The sequence below is a fragment of the Symphalangus syndactylus genome, chromosome 5 (genome assembly GCF_028878055.3).
Source record: "Symphalangus syndactylus isolate Jambi chromosome 5, NHGRI_mSymSyn1-v2.1_pri, whole genome shotgun sequence".
NCBI lineage: Eukaryota > Metazoa > Chordata > Mammalia > Primates > Hylobatidae > Symphalangus > Symphalangus syndactylus.
In genome coordinates, this window is record NC_072427.2 from 49,534,477 (window position 1) to 49,550,783 (window position 16,307).

General features: G+C 38.5%; 1 non-coding gene across 1 annotated transcript; it reads right to left on the minus strand.

Annotated features, from left to right (window-relative positions):
* Positions 1-627: 627 nt before the first annotated feature.
* LOC129483610 (U6 spliceosomal RNA) lies at positions 628-734 on the minus strand. The gene has a single exon (XR_008658128.1). It is a non-coding gene; the product is annotated as a U6 spliceosomal RNA (small nuclear RNA).
* Positions 735-16,307: the final 15,573 nt, after the last annotated feature.

Genomic DNA, 16,307 nt, shown 5'->3' on the forward strand with positions numbered 1-16,307 from the left:
GAATATGTTCCAAGTGCAGATGAGAATAATGTATATTCTGTGCTTGATGGGTGGAGTGTTCTATAAATGTTTATTAGGTCCAATTGGTTGTGTCAAATTTAAGTCCAGAATTTCTTTGTTAGTTTCGGCCTCAATAATCTGTCTAATGCTGGCAGTGGGGTGTTGAAGTCTCCCACTATTATTGTATGGCCACCTAGGCCTTTTTTTTTAGGCCTAGAATTACTTGTTTTACGAACAAGTACTCAAGACTTTTTTGATTTGCCTGCATTTAAGGCTGTGGCCTTCATAAAATGTTTCTTACTCTCTTCTGGTAAAATAGACTTCTCCTCTATGACTGATTCTGATTCCCCTCACTGACTGCAACACTGACTTTCTTCGATGTTGGGTGCATATATATTTATGATAGTTAAGTCATCTTGTTGCATTGAACCTTTTATTATATAGTGCCTTTTTTGTCCTTTTTTACTGTTGTTAGTTTACAAAAATTATCTGACATAATAATACTGACTCCTGCTCCTTTTTGCTGTTTGTGTGATTGATCTTTACTTTGATTCTATGAATGTTGTTATGTTTAAAATGGATCTCTGGAAGACAGAAGATGTCTTTTTTTTTTTTTTATCCAACTTGAAAATTATGGAATGCTTCACACATTTGCTTGACATCCTTGTGCAGGTGCCATGCTACCCTTTTGTGTATCCTTCCAATTTTATTATATATCCTGCTGAAGCAAGCACCAATTGTAAAGTTTCCATTTAATTATCTTCTAGTTCACTGATCCTTTCCTCAGCTATGTCAAAAGTCTATCAAAGAGATTTTTAAAAATTTTCCGTTAAGGTGTTTGGTATTTCTAGCATTTCCTTTTTTTTTTTAAGTTTTTATCTCTGCTTACATTACCATCCGTTCTTGAATGTTGTCTATCTACTTTTTTCATTAGGGACATTAACATATTAACCATAGCTGTCTTAAATTCTCTGTCTGATAATTCCAACATCTTCATCATATCACAGTCTGGGTCTGATTATTGAATTGTTTCTGTAGTCTGTGTTTTTCATTGTGTTTAGGCATGGACTTTTTGCAGTTAAAGCTGAACATACTATATCAGCCAATAGGAACTGAGGTAACTAGGATTTTAAACGTGAGGATTTGTGTTAATCTGGCCAGGAGTTGTGACTTGTTTAACATTTGTTGAAGTTGTAAGTACCAAAGGCTTCAAAAAAATGTAGTGGCCTTGTTTTCGTCTCCTCTTTTATTTTAAGGGATTTCCTGTGTTCTACCACTTACAACTAGTTTGTATCTTGCAGCTGTTTCAGCTGTAGTTTATTATTTTGGGGCTGCCTTGATGTGATCATAAGATATGAAGAAGAGGGTAACATTCTAAAATATTCTGAGTAAATCTCAGGCTTTTTTTGATTTGCCAGCACTTAAGGCTGTGGCCTTCATAAAATGTTTCTTACTCTCTTCTGGTAAAATAGGTTTCTCCTCTATGCCTGATTTTGATTCCTCTCACTGGCTGCAACACTCTGAATTTCTTTCCTTGAATCCCACATTGACTATGGTTTTTGTTTTCTTTTGTTTTTCCTTTAGGTGAAACAGAAGGTGTGGAGTATAGGTTTCTATGGTTATGTTTCACAATGGTTGCATTCCTCTTCCCAGACAGAGCTGAGTGTGGGTCTTTCTGAGATACTCAGTTTGAGAACCTACTGGAGTTCTTGAATGGAAATATTTGGGTTTGCTTCAAGTCTTATTTCTGCCTCTAATTTCAAGAAAGTTTGCCTGGTAAATGAGCAAAAATGATATACTAAAGTCTTTCTTCATACATCAACTCTAATAGGCAAATAAGATCCCTTTATCCTTGCTTTTTCCAATTCACTCTATATGCAATACATAATCTGCAATGGCCCTGGGACCTAAATGTGAAAGCTACAACAATTAACCTTCTAGAAGAAATGAAAAAGTAGATTATCTCTATGACTTTGGGGAACAAAAATATTTATTAAATAATATTGTAAAGCAGCAATTATTTTTAAAAGATTGATAATTTGGACTTTGTTAAAATTAAGAACTTTTATCCCACAAAGGATTGTAGGCAGAACTTCAAATCCATAAAAAAAAGGCAGGCAATCATATTTAAAATGGCCAAAAGGCTTAATCAGAAACTTCAAAATGATAACATTAAAGTGGCCAACAAACATATGAAAAAGTTCTCAATGCTATTACTCATCATGAAAAGGTAAAATTAGACTGTGAAATATTGATATATACTAACCTGAATCACTAAACTTGAAGGAATTGACAATGTCAATTATGAAGGAAATTGGACTTTCATATACTGCTAGTGGGAATGAAAGTGGTACAACTGCTTTGGGAAAATGTTTGGTAGTATCTAGTAAACATAGATATACCGTATGACTCAACAAATTCTATCCTGAGAATATACCAAGAGAAACAAATACTTATGCTCACCAAAATATACTTAACAGCGGTGTTAGAACATCATTCATAATAGCTGAAAGTTAGAAATTATTCTGCTGTGTATCAGAAGTACAAGGGGACAATATATGGTGCTGTAGTCACACAGTGGAATACTACACAGCAATGAAAATGAAAAACAAAACTATAAATGTATGTAATAGTGTGGATTAATCTCACAGACATAAAGTGGATTGACAAGTGCCACATACTGTATAATTGCATTCATGGAAAGCTCAACATTCAAAACAAATCTATGGTGATAAAGTTAGAATAATGGTTGACTCTAGAAGGCCAGTAGCGTAGACACTGAGGAACCATCCCAAGCATTGAGAATACTCTATTGAGGTGACTGATTGCATGGGTGTACACTTGAATAAACCTTATCAAGCTGTACATTTAAGATTTGTATATCTACCAGATAAAATTTATATTTTCATTTAAAAGAGACATTAACATTTGAGATTGGGGCTCTTAGATTTTCAGGCCCATCTCTGTTTGTGGAAACCAAGCAGGTGGAGAACAGCTTGTGTATCACTATGTGGGAAGAGGCAATCAGTAGTTTCTCTGTGTCCAGGAGTCTGTGTGAAGGGCTGTCCTCTAATCTTGCTGTACTAAGGCGACTTCTTTTCACTCATCTCCTGCAAATCAGTTGAGAGTGGCAGTGCTAGTTTGCTTGTCAGTTTTCACTTGCACTCCCTCTTTCTGAGCTCGTGGATGTTAATGTGACATGTGTGAAATGTCACCAAAGAAACGATCATAAACATGACTTCCCACAAATGGTATCCTTCTGCCAGAAAAACAAATGTAACTGTGGGGTGGTATAATTTGGTATGGGCTGTGGGGGTTCTAATATGCAATAGAATAAATCCCAGATATTTTGTGAACTATGAGTCAGAATGAATGAGTACTTACTGTAATTTAATAAGTGGTACTTTAAAATTTGATGGGGTAAGGAGGAAAATTTGACTGAAGGGAGAAACAAAAAGGGAACCATTTCTCATTTTCATCTTCTGATGCCCCATTCTGAATGTGACACCCAGGACATGTTTTATGAGACCACTGGATATATACCCAAAAGTTTGCAAGGAGTGTGTCTTAGAAAAGAAAGTTTTGCCTGCTGTGGAGATGTGGCAGTGCTGGACTGGAAAATGTTGAGGAACATGAGTTTTCTTCATGTGCTGGAAGGCTTTGTTGGCACTGCATCCTCCTCTTAGATGCATGGAGGGCATGAGAGTAAGATTGGAGTAGAAACAGAAATATGATGGCTCTTGGCACAGAACAGACAGGGATGCCAGCAATGCTTTCTCTTCTTGCATGTCTTTTCTCCTCGTAAGCTGTCACTGTGGATATAGACCAAGCTATCTTCCCTGTAAATAGCCCTGATCCACACACTGCCCTGTCCCATAGGTGAGCCATAGTGTAGTATTCATAAATAGAAATCAAGTGACTGAGCAAACTCAAATAATATGTGATAGAGACCGGAAGTGAAAGGAGATGGGAGTTTGATAAATGGGCATGTATTACACTGGAGGAGCTGCAGCTGAAGAAGAGAAGGCTTCATCCCCAAATGGGAAGGATGCCCATGCCATCCACATTCTTCACTGAACATGGCTGAGTCCCAGATGGTTTCTCTGTGTATGCAGCCCGACTTCAGAGGGAGAGAATCAATGTGAGCTCTCTAATGTGATAGAATGCTCTAATTGGATTAAGCACATTCTGAGTAAATGCTGGTGGCATCAGACCTACTGAGGTACCAACTGTGTTTCTGAGAGTTAAGATGAAGAGGGCTGGTGGAGGGAGGGTGTGGTGTGGAGGATGCCAGGAGAGATGAGCATGTGGTGTGGATCAGAGAGGTCTCTCTGGGCCACAGCTGTGCCTCCCTTTGACCTGTACAAGGTAGGAAGAGGAGGGATGAGTGCTGCCTGTTCATTTTTCTCCTTTTCTTTTTGAGCTCACATTTGTAGTGGGATGTTTCTCCTCATAGACTGACTCCTAAGTGTGACTGCAGATTAATCTACTGCATAAACTTTCACATATTCATTCACACACAAAACATAAAGCTTAGATATAGGATAAAAGAACCCACCTTGATCATCTATGAAACACGATGTGGGCCATGAGGCAACTGCACTTTCATAAAGGTTGCTTCAAGGCCTGTGTGGATAACATTTCAGGAGGACTGACTGGAGGCAGCCCTTCTGGGAGAACTAAAGCTCATCTATAAAATCTGTGCTCTGTTTCCTGGCCCCCTTCCTGACCCTGCTTGCTACTACTCACACATTTGTGCTAAGCAGGAACAGAGTTGAAGGGCTGAGGGTCGGGTGTGTGTGGCTCATCCTAGTGGAAGGCAGGATGTTTGAAATTGGATCCACAATATTCCAAACTGGGAAAATGCCCATTTTTCACAGGATCAGGAGATGCTCTGGCAGCCTGGACACCTGCTTCCTGACCTATATGGTTTGCAGGCCAGTCGTGCCTGAGGAAGTCCAACTATCCACCGTCGAGTAGGAATCTTGCTCCAGCTCCTTATTCCTACTGCGAATTCATAGCATCACCTCCTGGCAATGGGGGAGGGGGAAGAAGTGCTAACTGCTGGCTACAAAGTCAGGCCAGTACAGAGTGACTGTGAAATTGATGAATCGGTGTCCTTAGATATAATAATTCTTTTCAGGGAAACTGCAGAGTCATGATTCTGAACATGTTCAATGGGAAATTTGTTTGTGTAAAAGACAGAAAGGCACATCGGTTTTGTCCTCTCTGGGAGGCATCCTCTTGACACTGGTCCATTCTTTCTGGCGCACTGGAGAGATTTCTTCCTGCCTTTGCAGTTTTATGAGGGTGGGGGGTGGAGGGGTGAAAAAGAGGTGACTTTCCATGCTGGGGTCTTCCCGGGGATGCCCCTCTTTGTTTTACTAAGTCTACGTTGACTCACAGAAGGAGAAAAGAGGGAATTGTTCCTACCCGCACAACGTGTGGGTAGTAGCAAGCAGGGTGAGGAAGGGGGCTTGTTTTAGATTTAAATAAAAGTTGTGGTGGTGATACAGAGAGTTCCTGTATGCTCTACACCCAGTTTTCCCCATTACTAACATCTTGCATTAGTGGCATATTTATCACAACTAAGGGACCAATACTGACATGACTGTTAACTAAAGTCCATGCTTTATTGCTGTTCCTTTAGTTTTTACCTAGTACCCTAATGTCCTTTTTCTGCTTCAGGATCCCATCCAGGATACCACATTACATCTATTTGCCATGCTTCCTTAGACGACTCCTGGTTGTCACAGGGACTCCAGTTTTGATGACCTTGATAGTTTTGGGGAGTCCTGGTCAGATATTTTGTAGACTGCCCTTCTACTGGAAATTTATTTATTTATTTATTTATTTATTTATTTTTGAGATAGAGTCTTGCTCTGTCACCCATGCTGGAGTTCAGTAGCTCGATCTTGGCTCACTGCAACCCCTTCCTCCCTGGTTCAAATGATTCTCCTGCCTCAGCCTCCCAAGTAGCTGGAATAACAGGTGTACACCACCACACCCCTGATGACTTATGTATTTTTAGTAGAGACAGTGTTTCACCATGTTGGCCAGGCTGGTCTCGAACCCCTGACCTCAAGTGATCTGCCTGCGTCAGCCTCCCAAAGTGCTGGGATTACAGGTGTGAGCCGCCACCACTGGGAATCTATTGGAAATTAACTGCTGTTTTTCTCATGATTAGACTGGAGTTTTTGGGTTAGCAAGGGAAGACCACAGAGGTCAAGCATTGTTTTCATAATATGGTATCAGGAGTGCATGCTGTCATCATGACTGATCACTGTTGATGTTGACTTAAATCACACGGATGAGGTAGTGTTTTCCAGGTTTCTCCATGGTAAAAGCTCTTTTTCCCCTTTCCATACTGTAGTTATTGACAAAAAGTCACTGTGTGCAGTCCTGATGGCGGAGTATCTGCATATATTATTTGGAATTCTGCAAGCAGGCCTCTTTTTAATCCTCTGAACCTTAGAATTTTGAATGCTCAAAAGCGGTGGGCTGAGTGCGAGGTAAGAAAAATCAAGATGTTTAATTGGACATCTCTTGTATAACCTGGTAGCCAGTCTTAGATTTGTTGAAAGTGTGATCTTTTTTTCTTCCTAAGGTAAGGACCAGGTGGTGCTCTGGGAGGGTGTTTAGAGAACAGAGGTGGAATGGGCTTCTTTCCAGATCCCACTCATGAACTGTGGGCAGTGGCTTGGTTACCCCAAGTTTCTGAATGTTTCCCTTGCAACATGGAACAGGACAAGGAATATTGTGAAAGGGAAGATAGATATATGTTTGGTTTCTGGGGGAAAGGGACATCAGAAGTAGCCATGAGGGGCCCGGTGGCAGTGGCTCACACCCGTAATCCCAGCACTTTGGGAGGCCGAGGCTGGCGGATCACCTGAGGTCAGGAGTTCAAGACCAGCCTGGACAATATGGTGAAACCCGGTCTCTACTAAAAATGCAGAAATTAGCTGGGTGTGGTGGCAAGTGCCTGTAACCCCAGCTACTCAGGAGGCTGAGGCAGGAGAATCACTTGAACCCAGGAGGTGGAGGTTGCGCTGAACCAAGATCGTACAATTGCACTCAAGCCTGGGCAACAGAGCAAGACTCTGTCAAAAAAAAAAAAAAAAAAAAAAGAGGAGCCATGACAGTGCAGTACAAGGTGCTGGACCCTAACAAGATAAGGAAAGTGTCCAAGGACAGGGCCCAGTACTGGGATTGAGGAGAGCTGTGTGGAAGTCCATTCTCCAAGAGTGAAGTTCTGGTTTTCATTATCCTTCACACATGTGCTGACTTAATGCTTCTACGATGTGTGACCACTCTCCCATAGTGGCTGCTGTCCTCTCCCTGTACCTCCCCACCTCGCTCAGACTCCACACCCCACTGGCCCCCAACAGCTGCATTCTGTCCTCACAGCTTTCTGGCTCTAATACCCCATGTAGGGCCTCCATGCTCATGGGGAAGAATCACACAGAATTTCCCACTACCCAATGCTTCCCCTTGTGTGATCTGGACAGAGAGAGGTCGGGGGTCTGAAACTTGGGCTATATGACAAAATGAGGTGTTAATGTTTAAAATCTGAGAAAAGGCCTGTTTTTCTCAGATTTTTGTTCTTGAAAACAAAGCTCATGATTCCCTGAATAAATTGAACTTACGGCAGACATATTAGTCAACTTTAATAAGTTGTACTGCAGTATCAAAGACCCCCCAAAATTACATTGATTTGCAATCACCAACACCTATTTCTTCTTCATGTATAAAATAACAATGGTTGACTACTGCTTTGTGTCATGTATCTTCTGGGATCTAGGTGGCAAACACATCACATTCTTACAGCAGAAGGAAAAGTCATCACACGTGTTTGGATGCATATCTTCAAGTATCTACGTGGTCGTGGCAACCATCACTTCAGCTCACATTCTCAAAGGCAGTTGTAGGCCCAAGCAGAATGTCTGTGAGACATAGAGTATATCGTTTTTACAGGGAAGGGTGAGGGAACAATGAAAAACAACAATGGGATGAACAATTCATCCTGAGGCAGAATTCCTCTCTAGCTGTGAACCTGTGTAATTGAACAAGTTATACAAAATACAACGGTCATGGTAAGGATAGTCACTCCCCTTTTTACAAAGGAGTAACAGGAAAGAAGGAAGGGATGAATGGGTCCCCATCAAGTCCAAAATCTAGCAAGGTAAGCTCCATGAAATCTTAAGGCTCCAGAATTTAACTGTTTGAGGTCTTCATCAATTTTGGAAAATCCTCAGGCATTATTTCCTCAGATACTGCTTTGGTCCCATTTCTCTCTCTCTCTCTTCTATTTTGCAGATTCTAATTCCAAATATGTTCAAATCTTTACTGTTTCCTAAATGTCTCAAATATAGATTTTCAATAATTTGTCTCTGTAATTACTTGAATACATTAGCTGTTGGTCTTTCTATGTATTATTCACTCTATTATTCACTCATACAAAGTTCTTAATTTTAGCTACTGAATTTTTATTTTTATAATTTGAGTATTTTATGCATTAGTCACCTTTAGAAACTTTTCATATTTTCATCTTTTTATAATCGTTTTTATAAAAAATGATTTTGTCTTTTTAAGCAAACAAAACAAAAAAGACAAAGCAAAAAGGTTTTGTCTTTTTAAGCAAAGATGTTATTTAAAATTAGAAATGGGAGTATCCACTTACCAACTTCCTCAGTACCTGTAGAAAAATTAGCTTGCCCATTAGAAATAATAAGATGTACAGTAAAGTGTCAATTTAAGGTGTCAATCATTTAAAAAAACATTAACCTAAAGCACAGCTATCAATAATATTCAAGATAATTTTATGGGAAAATTACATTAAATTTCACTTTCATAAAAATACCAGTGAATGGTATTTGAAACCACTCACAGTATAAACCTGGTTACAAATATTGCTTCATTTCCCTTAAGTATGCAGAATCCACTCCCTCCTCTAAGTGCAACCCCCACTGTGTCATCTAATCACACCGTCAGACTTCAAGTCTTGGATCTCATAAGGCACTTTAACTTTACTGTATAGGTTCTTTGTTATCTAGAGATTTGAAAGATATGTTGGCTGCTCCACACACAATCACACAATCCACACGTAATATTGGGGCAGGGTAATCTCGATAAGTACTCGCATTCAGAAAGGGGAAGGAAGGCAGCACTCGGCCATCAGTGCTTAACAAAAATTCTGAAATCTGTTCGGACAAACATTGTGAGGACCCCCAGCTAGTTTGTAGACAACCTTATTTCAACCATCCCAGTGTCTGCTGCCTTGGAGCAGGTCTCTAGTTGGTCATACTCTGAGATTCTTGGCTCCACACCCTGGGAAGTCCATCCTTCCCCATCCATTTCGTTGGCCACATGAGAATTGGGCATGAAAGAATATTCTCTTTTTGGGAAAAGAACAGAATATTGTTGGCTCAAAGGTAATTTTACTTCTCAAACAGCTACAGGCTGTTTTGGCAGTACAACTCTCTCAAAGCCTAATTAGTTTTTATTCTGCAAAATTCCAGTGTGCCGACAGTTATATCCACAATTGTTTTCACGACCTGTTCTACCTTAGCTTGAAGTAAGATGAAGTAAATTGAGTTAGCAGTGTTCCAAGAAAGAGTCACACCCTTTGGCTTTTTTGTTCTCTGAGACATTCCATATAAAAAATGTTGACTTGATTTCCCTTCATTCAATTCAGAGGTCGTAACAAAGGGCATGAGGCCAAGTTCATGATTTGGTCTTTACTGTAACACTGAGTTTTGATCCTTGTTCCTCAATTTCAGCTTGCATAATTTGGAGGGAACAGTCAATTCCATCTTTTGACCTTGCTGTCAAATACACAATTTATTATCTGAAATTATCTTGTTCTTGTAATACCTTTTCTAAAGTAACCAACAGCAGCTAAAACATGCTAGTTGCCTTCAGTCTCCCAAACTCTTTGGCTAAATTCATAAGCTCATTCCAACTTATCAATACACATGTTGTAGCAAAATGCCTTATCAATAAAAACACAAGTAACTCTTATTTTCCAGGAGTTAATAAGAGCTTTGCAACTGCCTGTCTTCTGGACTGGAGATAAATGTTTTAGCTTTTCATTCTGGTGACACCTTATAACTGGTACTGATGTCTTTATTCATTCGTTTTCACTAGGTTATTGCTGTGGTAAGAAATGACCCCCAAAATTCAGATATTCATAATTAATTAATTTCTTGTTTATATACGTTAGCTGTGGGTCTGGTGGGGTCAATTGCAGTTTTTTTGCATGTCTTTTGGGTTCTGGGATCCAGGTTGAAAGACGTGCCATTCTTATGACAGCAGGAACAGAAGCAATCACAGAAGTACGTGATGGCTCTTAGGCTTATGCTTGGTTGTGGCATTCATAATTTCTTCTCAAATTCCATTACCTAAAGCATAGCACATGCCTGTGCATTGGATGGGATAAGAAAATCTTCCTGTAAGAAAGTGGGAGTCAATAACTGGTACCAATAATGCAATCTACTGCCACATGAGAAGGAGACGAGGAAGTGTCCCGATCTTGAGATATCATCATAGAGCCTTCATGAGTTATTTGTGTAGTAAATATAATTTTTGTACCTGTGTTCTCCATTTGTTTTTTTTTTCCTAGAGCTAAGTAGTGGATACAAGGCTAGAGATACATGGAAAAAAGGAGGAAGCATCTCCTTGCCTTTTTCTCTCCTTGCTGGAACCAATGTATCCAAATAGACCCTTTTCTATCCTGTTGCTAGGGAGACAGAACAAAACATGGCTCAACATTTACTCACTGTTAACCACCTGTTTCCCTGCTGACATGCACTGTAGTCACTGGGCTTTGAAATGGATTAAGGCGATCCCTGATGAAGGTGCCTGTAGTTATATAAGAATACTCAGATAATCAGCTATTTTAAGCAATTCATAAAATGTGAAATTAAAGAAGCAAGTGAATGGATGAGATAAATAAATAAGCATCTTCTCATGAACAAAAGGGCTGGGCCTTACAAAAAGCATTTCTGGCCACATAGTGTAAGCTGTGTCCTGTGAGTCTCTATCCTCATCCTCTGTGCTCATTCCTAGAACCATTTTCTGGCTTCAGAATGGGCACAGCTGCTGAGGACATGCTATGTGATTCACACTGTTACAAGCCAGAACATGTAAAACAGGGGCTAAGGTTTTTTAAAGTGGTTCTTTAGTAAAAGCAGTATTCAGGTCTTATTGTCCATATTTGGGTACTGACTACAAAGTTTAGGAGCCAGCACATGGGAGGATGCAGGTGGGTAAGCAGGGAAAGCCTATGTCTCTGATGGGGAATGGGGGAATGCACAGTTTTTTGCTTGCAGTAAGAACATTCTTTCTGTGTACAGTCAGTCTTGACTCTCTCCAGAAAGATAGCTGGGATTGTCTCCAGGACAGTGTTAGCTGGTTATTTTCTCTGAGTCTGAAAAGTTATTCTAACCAGGCAATTTGGAGAAAACTTTATATAGCTTGAATTGACCCATTTATTTCTAATTTTTCTGAACGCTAGAAAAACTGTATAAGCACATTGCTCTTGGCATTCATCCATATACCACAGTCTATTTCTCAGTGATACTGGTCTCAAATACCGTGCACTGGTATTTTTATGGAACTGAAATTTAATGTCATTTTCCCATAAAATTATTTTGAATATTATTGATAGTTGTGCTTTAGGTTAATGTTTTTTAAATGATTGACACCTTAAATTGACACTTTACTGTACATATTATTTCTAACTGGAAAGCTAATTTCTCTACAGGTACTGAGGAACTTGGTAAGCTGACACTCCCATTTTTAATTTTAAATAACAACTTTGCTTATAAAGGCAAAATGATTATAAAAGGAGATGAAAATATGAAAAGTTTCTGAAGGTGAGTAATGCATAAAATGCTCAAATTATAAAAATAAAAATACAGTAACTAAAATTAAGAACTTCATATGAGTGAATAATAGAGTGAATAATACATAGAAAGATCAACAGCTAATATATTGAAGTAATTACAGAGATCAATTATTGAAAATCTATATTTGAGACATTTAGGAAACAGTAAAGATTTGAACATATTTGGAATTAGAATCTACAAGGTAGAAGAAAGAGAGATAAATGGGACCAAAGCAGTATCTGAGGAAATAATGCCTGAGGATTTTCCAAAATTGATGAAGACCTCAAACAGTTAAATTCTGGAGCCTTAAGATTTCATGGAGCTTACCTTGCTAGATTTTGGACTTGATGGGGACCCATTCATCCCTTCCTTCTTTCCTGTTACTCCTTTGTAAAACGGCAGACTATCGCATACCTGTATGACCACTGTGTTTTGTATAACTTGTTTGATTACGCAGGTTCACTGCTGGAGAGGAATTCTGCCTCAGGGTGAATTACATCTCATGTCTTGCCTATATCCGATTTAGATATTTAGATGGGATTTTAGACTTTAAAGTTAATACTGGAATGCATTAAGCCTTTCAGAGCTGTTGGGATGAAATGAATGTATTTTTCATGTGAGAAGGATATGAATTTTGGGGCAGGTCACGGGCAGAAGACATTAGACTAACTATGTCTACCTCAAAATTTGTATGTTGAAAACCTAATCCCAGTAAGATGGTATTTGGAAATGGGACCTCTGGGAGATAATTAGACCATGGGGGTGGAGCCCTCATGAATGGCGTTAGAACCCTTATAAGAGGCCAGAGAGCTAACTAGTGCGTGAGAACTTTTGCAACCTAGAAAAGGGCTCTCAGCAGAACCAACCATGCTGGTACCCTGATCTTAGATTTCCCAGCCTCCAGAACTGTGAAAAAATATTTCTATTGTTTAGAAGTCACCTACTCCATAATACATTGTTACAGAAACACAAACTGACTAATGCAGACTTCTTCAGTAAGAATAATCCCCAAGAGAAACACTGGAAATGTAGGAAGGCATGAAAGACAAAAGACTACATATGTAGGTAAACATTAGACAATGATACTAAGATCTAGTAGGATTCACAATATGAGTAGAATTAAAACGTAAAACAACAATAATGCAAAAGGCAGAAGAGTGGAGTTGAAGTATTCCATGTTTTTATCATTATTGGGAAGATGATAAAAGTAGCTATTCAAATTAGGCTTTATTAAGTTAAAAGAGCATATTGTAATCCATTGTATAGCCAATAAGAACAATAAAATAAAATATTAAATAGAAATTTTAGAGTAAAAAATAAATGATTAAAATATTTGATTAATTTTCAAGTGGTTAAGACATAAGAGAAGAAATAAATCAAGTGAAACTCAGATATAACACTAATTACATTAAATGGACTACTTACTGAAGAAAAACCCCACAAAGATTGAAAACCAATTTTATGTTTCCACCTGATGATGTACAGAACTCACATCAGTCCCACGCTGGAAATAAGAAAGAGACTTACTTCACATTCATAACTTTTTTGGAACGCATTGGCATTCTAAATTTGCAAAGGAAACTAGCCAAAGATCTAAGGAAAAACAGTGCCTAAAGAAAGATACTACATGTAAACATGCTGATCTACAGTAAATGTAACCAGATGTCAGTAAAAATAATCCAGTTAGAATCCTGATACATGTGTACAGCCATTTATAATAGTATTAAAAAATCAAATACCTAGTAATAATTCATACTCAAATGTGCAAGACCTCTCAATGGAACCTTAAAATTTTATTTATATAAAAACATAAATAAGCGGAAATAAATACCATGGTCATGAATTGGAAGAATCAATATCATAAATATATCAATTCACCTTTAATTGACTACACATCCAGTACAATCCTAGTCAAACTTCTGGCATTACATTTCAGAAATTCACAAGTTGATTCTAGAATTTATACAGAAATATAAAGGCTGAAGAAAAACCAAAGCAATTTGAAGAAAAAGCACAAAGCTGGATAGCTTATACTACCAGATATCAAGGCTTGATTCAATACTGTATACAGTGCAGTAGTGGTACAAGATCATTGAACAGAGTACAGGCAAAGGTCTACACATATATGGCCGCCTGCATTATGACACAAGTGTCCTGTAAAGCAGAGGGGAAATAATTGTCTTTTCAACAATGTGCCTGAATCAATATGGAAAAATATCTCATATGCTCACTATATACAACACAAAATAACTTACTACTGAAGTCATTCAGATCTAAATATTAATGGTAAAGCAAAAAAGCTTTCGCAAAATACAACATAAGAATAACTTCATGATTTCTTAAACAGGATGCTTGACGCGTATTCCATTCCTTGAGGGGATCACCAGCTTTAGTATCAGGAACAAAATATGAGAAAAAAGGCCCTCACCTCATTTCCACAAACAGTCCCAGTTTCAGACATCCTGGCTTCTCTCTGTCTAAATTACACAAGATTTGTTCATCAACCAATATGTCAAAATCACCAAAGTTAAAGATGCCATAATGAGGAATTTTGGTGACAAAACTCCATTCCCCTTTTTGAGTTCCAGTCTGTGAATCTGCAAATGAGTGTCATTTTTCCATTCATGCTTCTTATTACAAACACCTGGAAAGAGCCAAAGTGCCCAGATTTTTGTATACAATGGAATACTACTCAGCAAAAAAAAGAGAAAGAACTACTGATATATACAACAATATGAAAAAGCTTCAAAAACATCCTGAGCAGTAATCTAACACAAAATAGTACATACAATTAAATTACATTTATATGAGTTTTGAGTACAGGCAAAACTAATCTATTGTTAGGAAAAATCAGAAGAGTGGTTGCTGTGAATTAAATGGGAAGAGTATGAGAGTATTTTCTGAGTTGTTGGGAATTTTTCATATTTTGAAGGGTTTTGAGTTCCACGGTTGCATCCATGTGTCAAAACTCATCACTTAATGGTTGCACATTTCATGATAGGTGAAAGTTATCTTAAAAGTAAACAAATATTATGATCTCATTAATGATGTATGTAAGGGTGGTGTGTATGCCAATCTCCAATTTTCTTCAAAATGTATCAAAGAATAGGATGAGTTGAATGGAGGGATGGATATGGGGATAAATACTTGGTAGAAAACGTATAATAAAATGTCAACTGTGGAATCTAGGTGGTAGCTACACAATTCTTTAAACTTCATTTGAAATTTTCACTACTAAATGGGAAAAAGAAAGGGGTTTAAACAAATTACATATTTAGGGTCAAGTGTTATATGCAATTAAATTTTTGATATTTGCTCTTTGGACTTTCACAACACACAACGTGGATTTTTTTTAAAAAATCTTATCTTACTTTAGCTGAATATATATTCTGTACTGCCATGGACTAAAATTGGAAAACCTTATTTGGTAATACAGTCAAAACGATAATAAAGAAGGACAACTTATTTGTTAATGCTTTTCCATTAGAAGTATTTTTTTGTGAAAGATACTTTGAGGCAAAAATGATAGTACCTTTAATAAATATTGGGGCCAAAATATGTAATATTTTAATACAGGAAATGCAATTGACCATATCCTTATAGTTTTTCATCTCTTATTTGGCTCATGTTTTTGTCTCTTTACAGTAAATATGAGATTCAAGTAACTACAAGCAGCAGTGTAGGATGTTGGGTGGAGAGGAAGCCAGTAGGTGCAAGGGGTCTCACTGGGAACAGAAAAACATTCACAGCTCAGCACAGCATTCTCCACTGCCTCTGTGACTCCTGTTTAGCACATTACCTGATGGAGTTCTGGAGGTGAAGTTATTATGGAACCATGAATAAGAAGCTGAAAGTGATCCACGTCAGCTTCATTTCCAGATATCTTCATCTCCATCTCTTCCTGCCCACACCCTTCTCTTTCTGAGCATGCTCTTTGTGACCAAAGTTGTTCTTGGGAACTGGGAATTAGAGCTCACTTTGGGGTTGTTGAGTGATGGAAATATCAATCACACTCTAACAATACATGATTTAAGGTACTAGATGTAAGCTTCCTGTAGCTTCTCTTGATTATTAGCGAGATTTTACAAAAAAATCAGGACCTTCAAAATATGCAGTTGCCCTCATATTTGCAGACCTGTAAAAACACTTTCCTTTTTTTTTTTTTTTTTGAGATGGAGTCTCGTTCTGTCGCCCAGGCTGGAGTGCAGTGGCGCAATCTGGGCTCACTGCAAGCTCCGCCTCCCGGGTTCACGCCATTCTCCTGCCTCAGCCTCTCTGAGTAGCTGGGACTACAGGCGCCCGCCACCACGCCCGGCTAATTTTTTTATTTTTAGTAGAGACAGGGTTTCACTGTGGTCTCGATCTCCTGACCTCGTGATCCACCCGCCTCGCCTCCCAAAGTGCTGGGATTACAAGCGT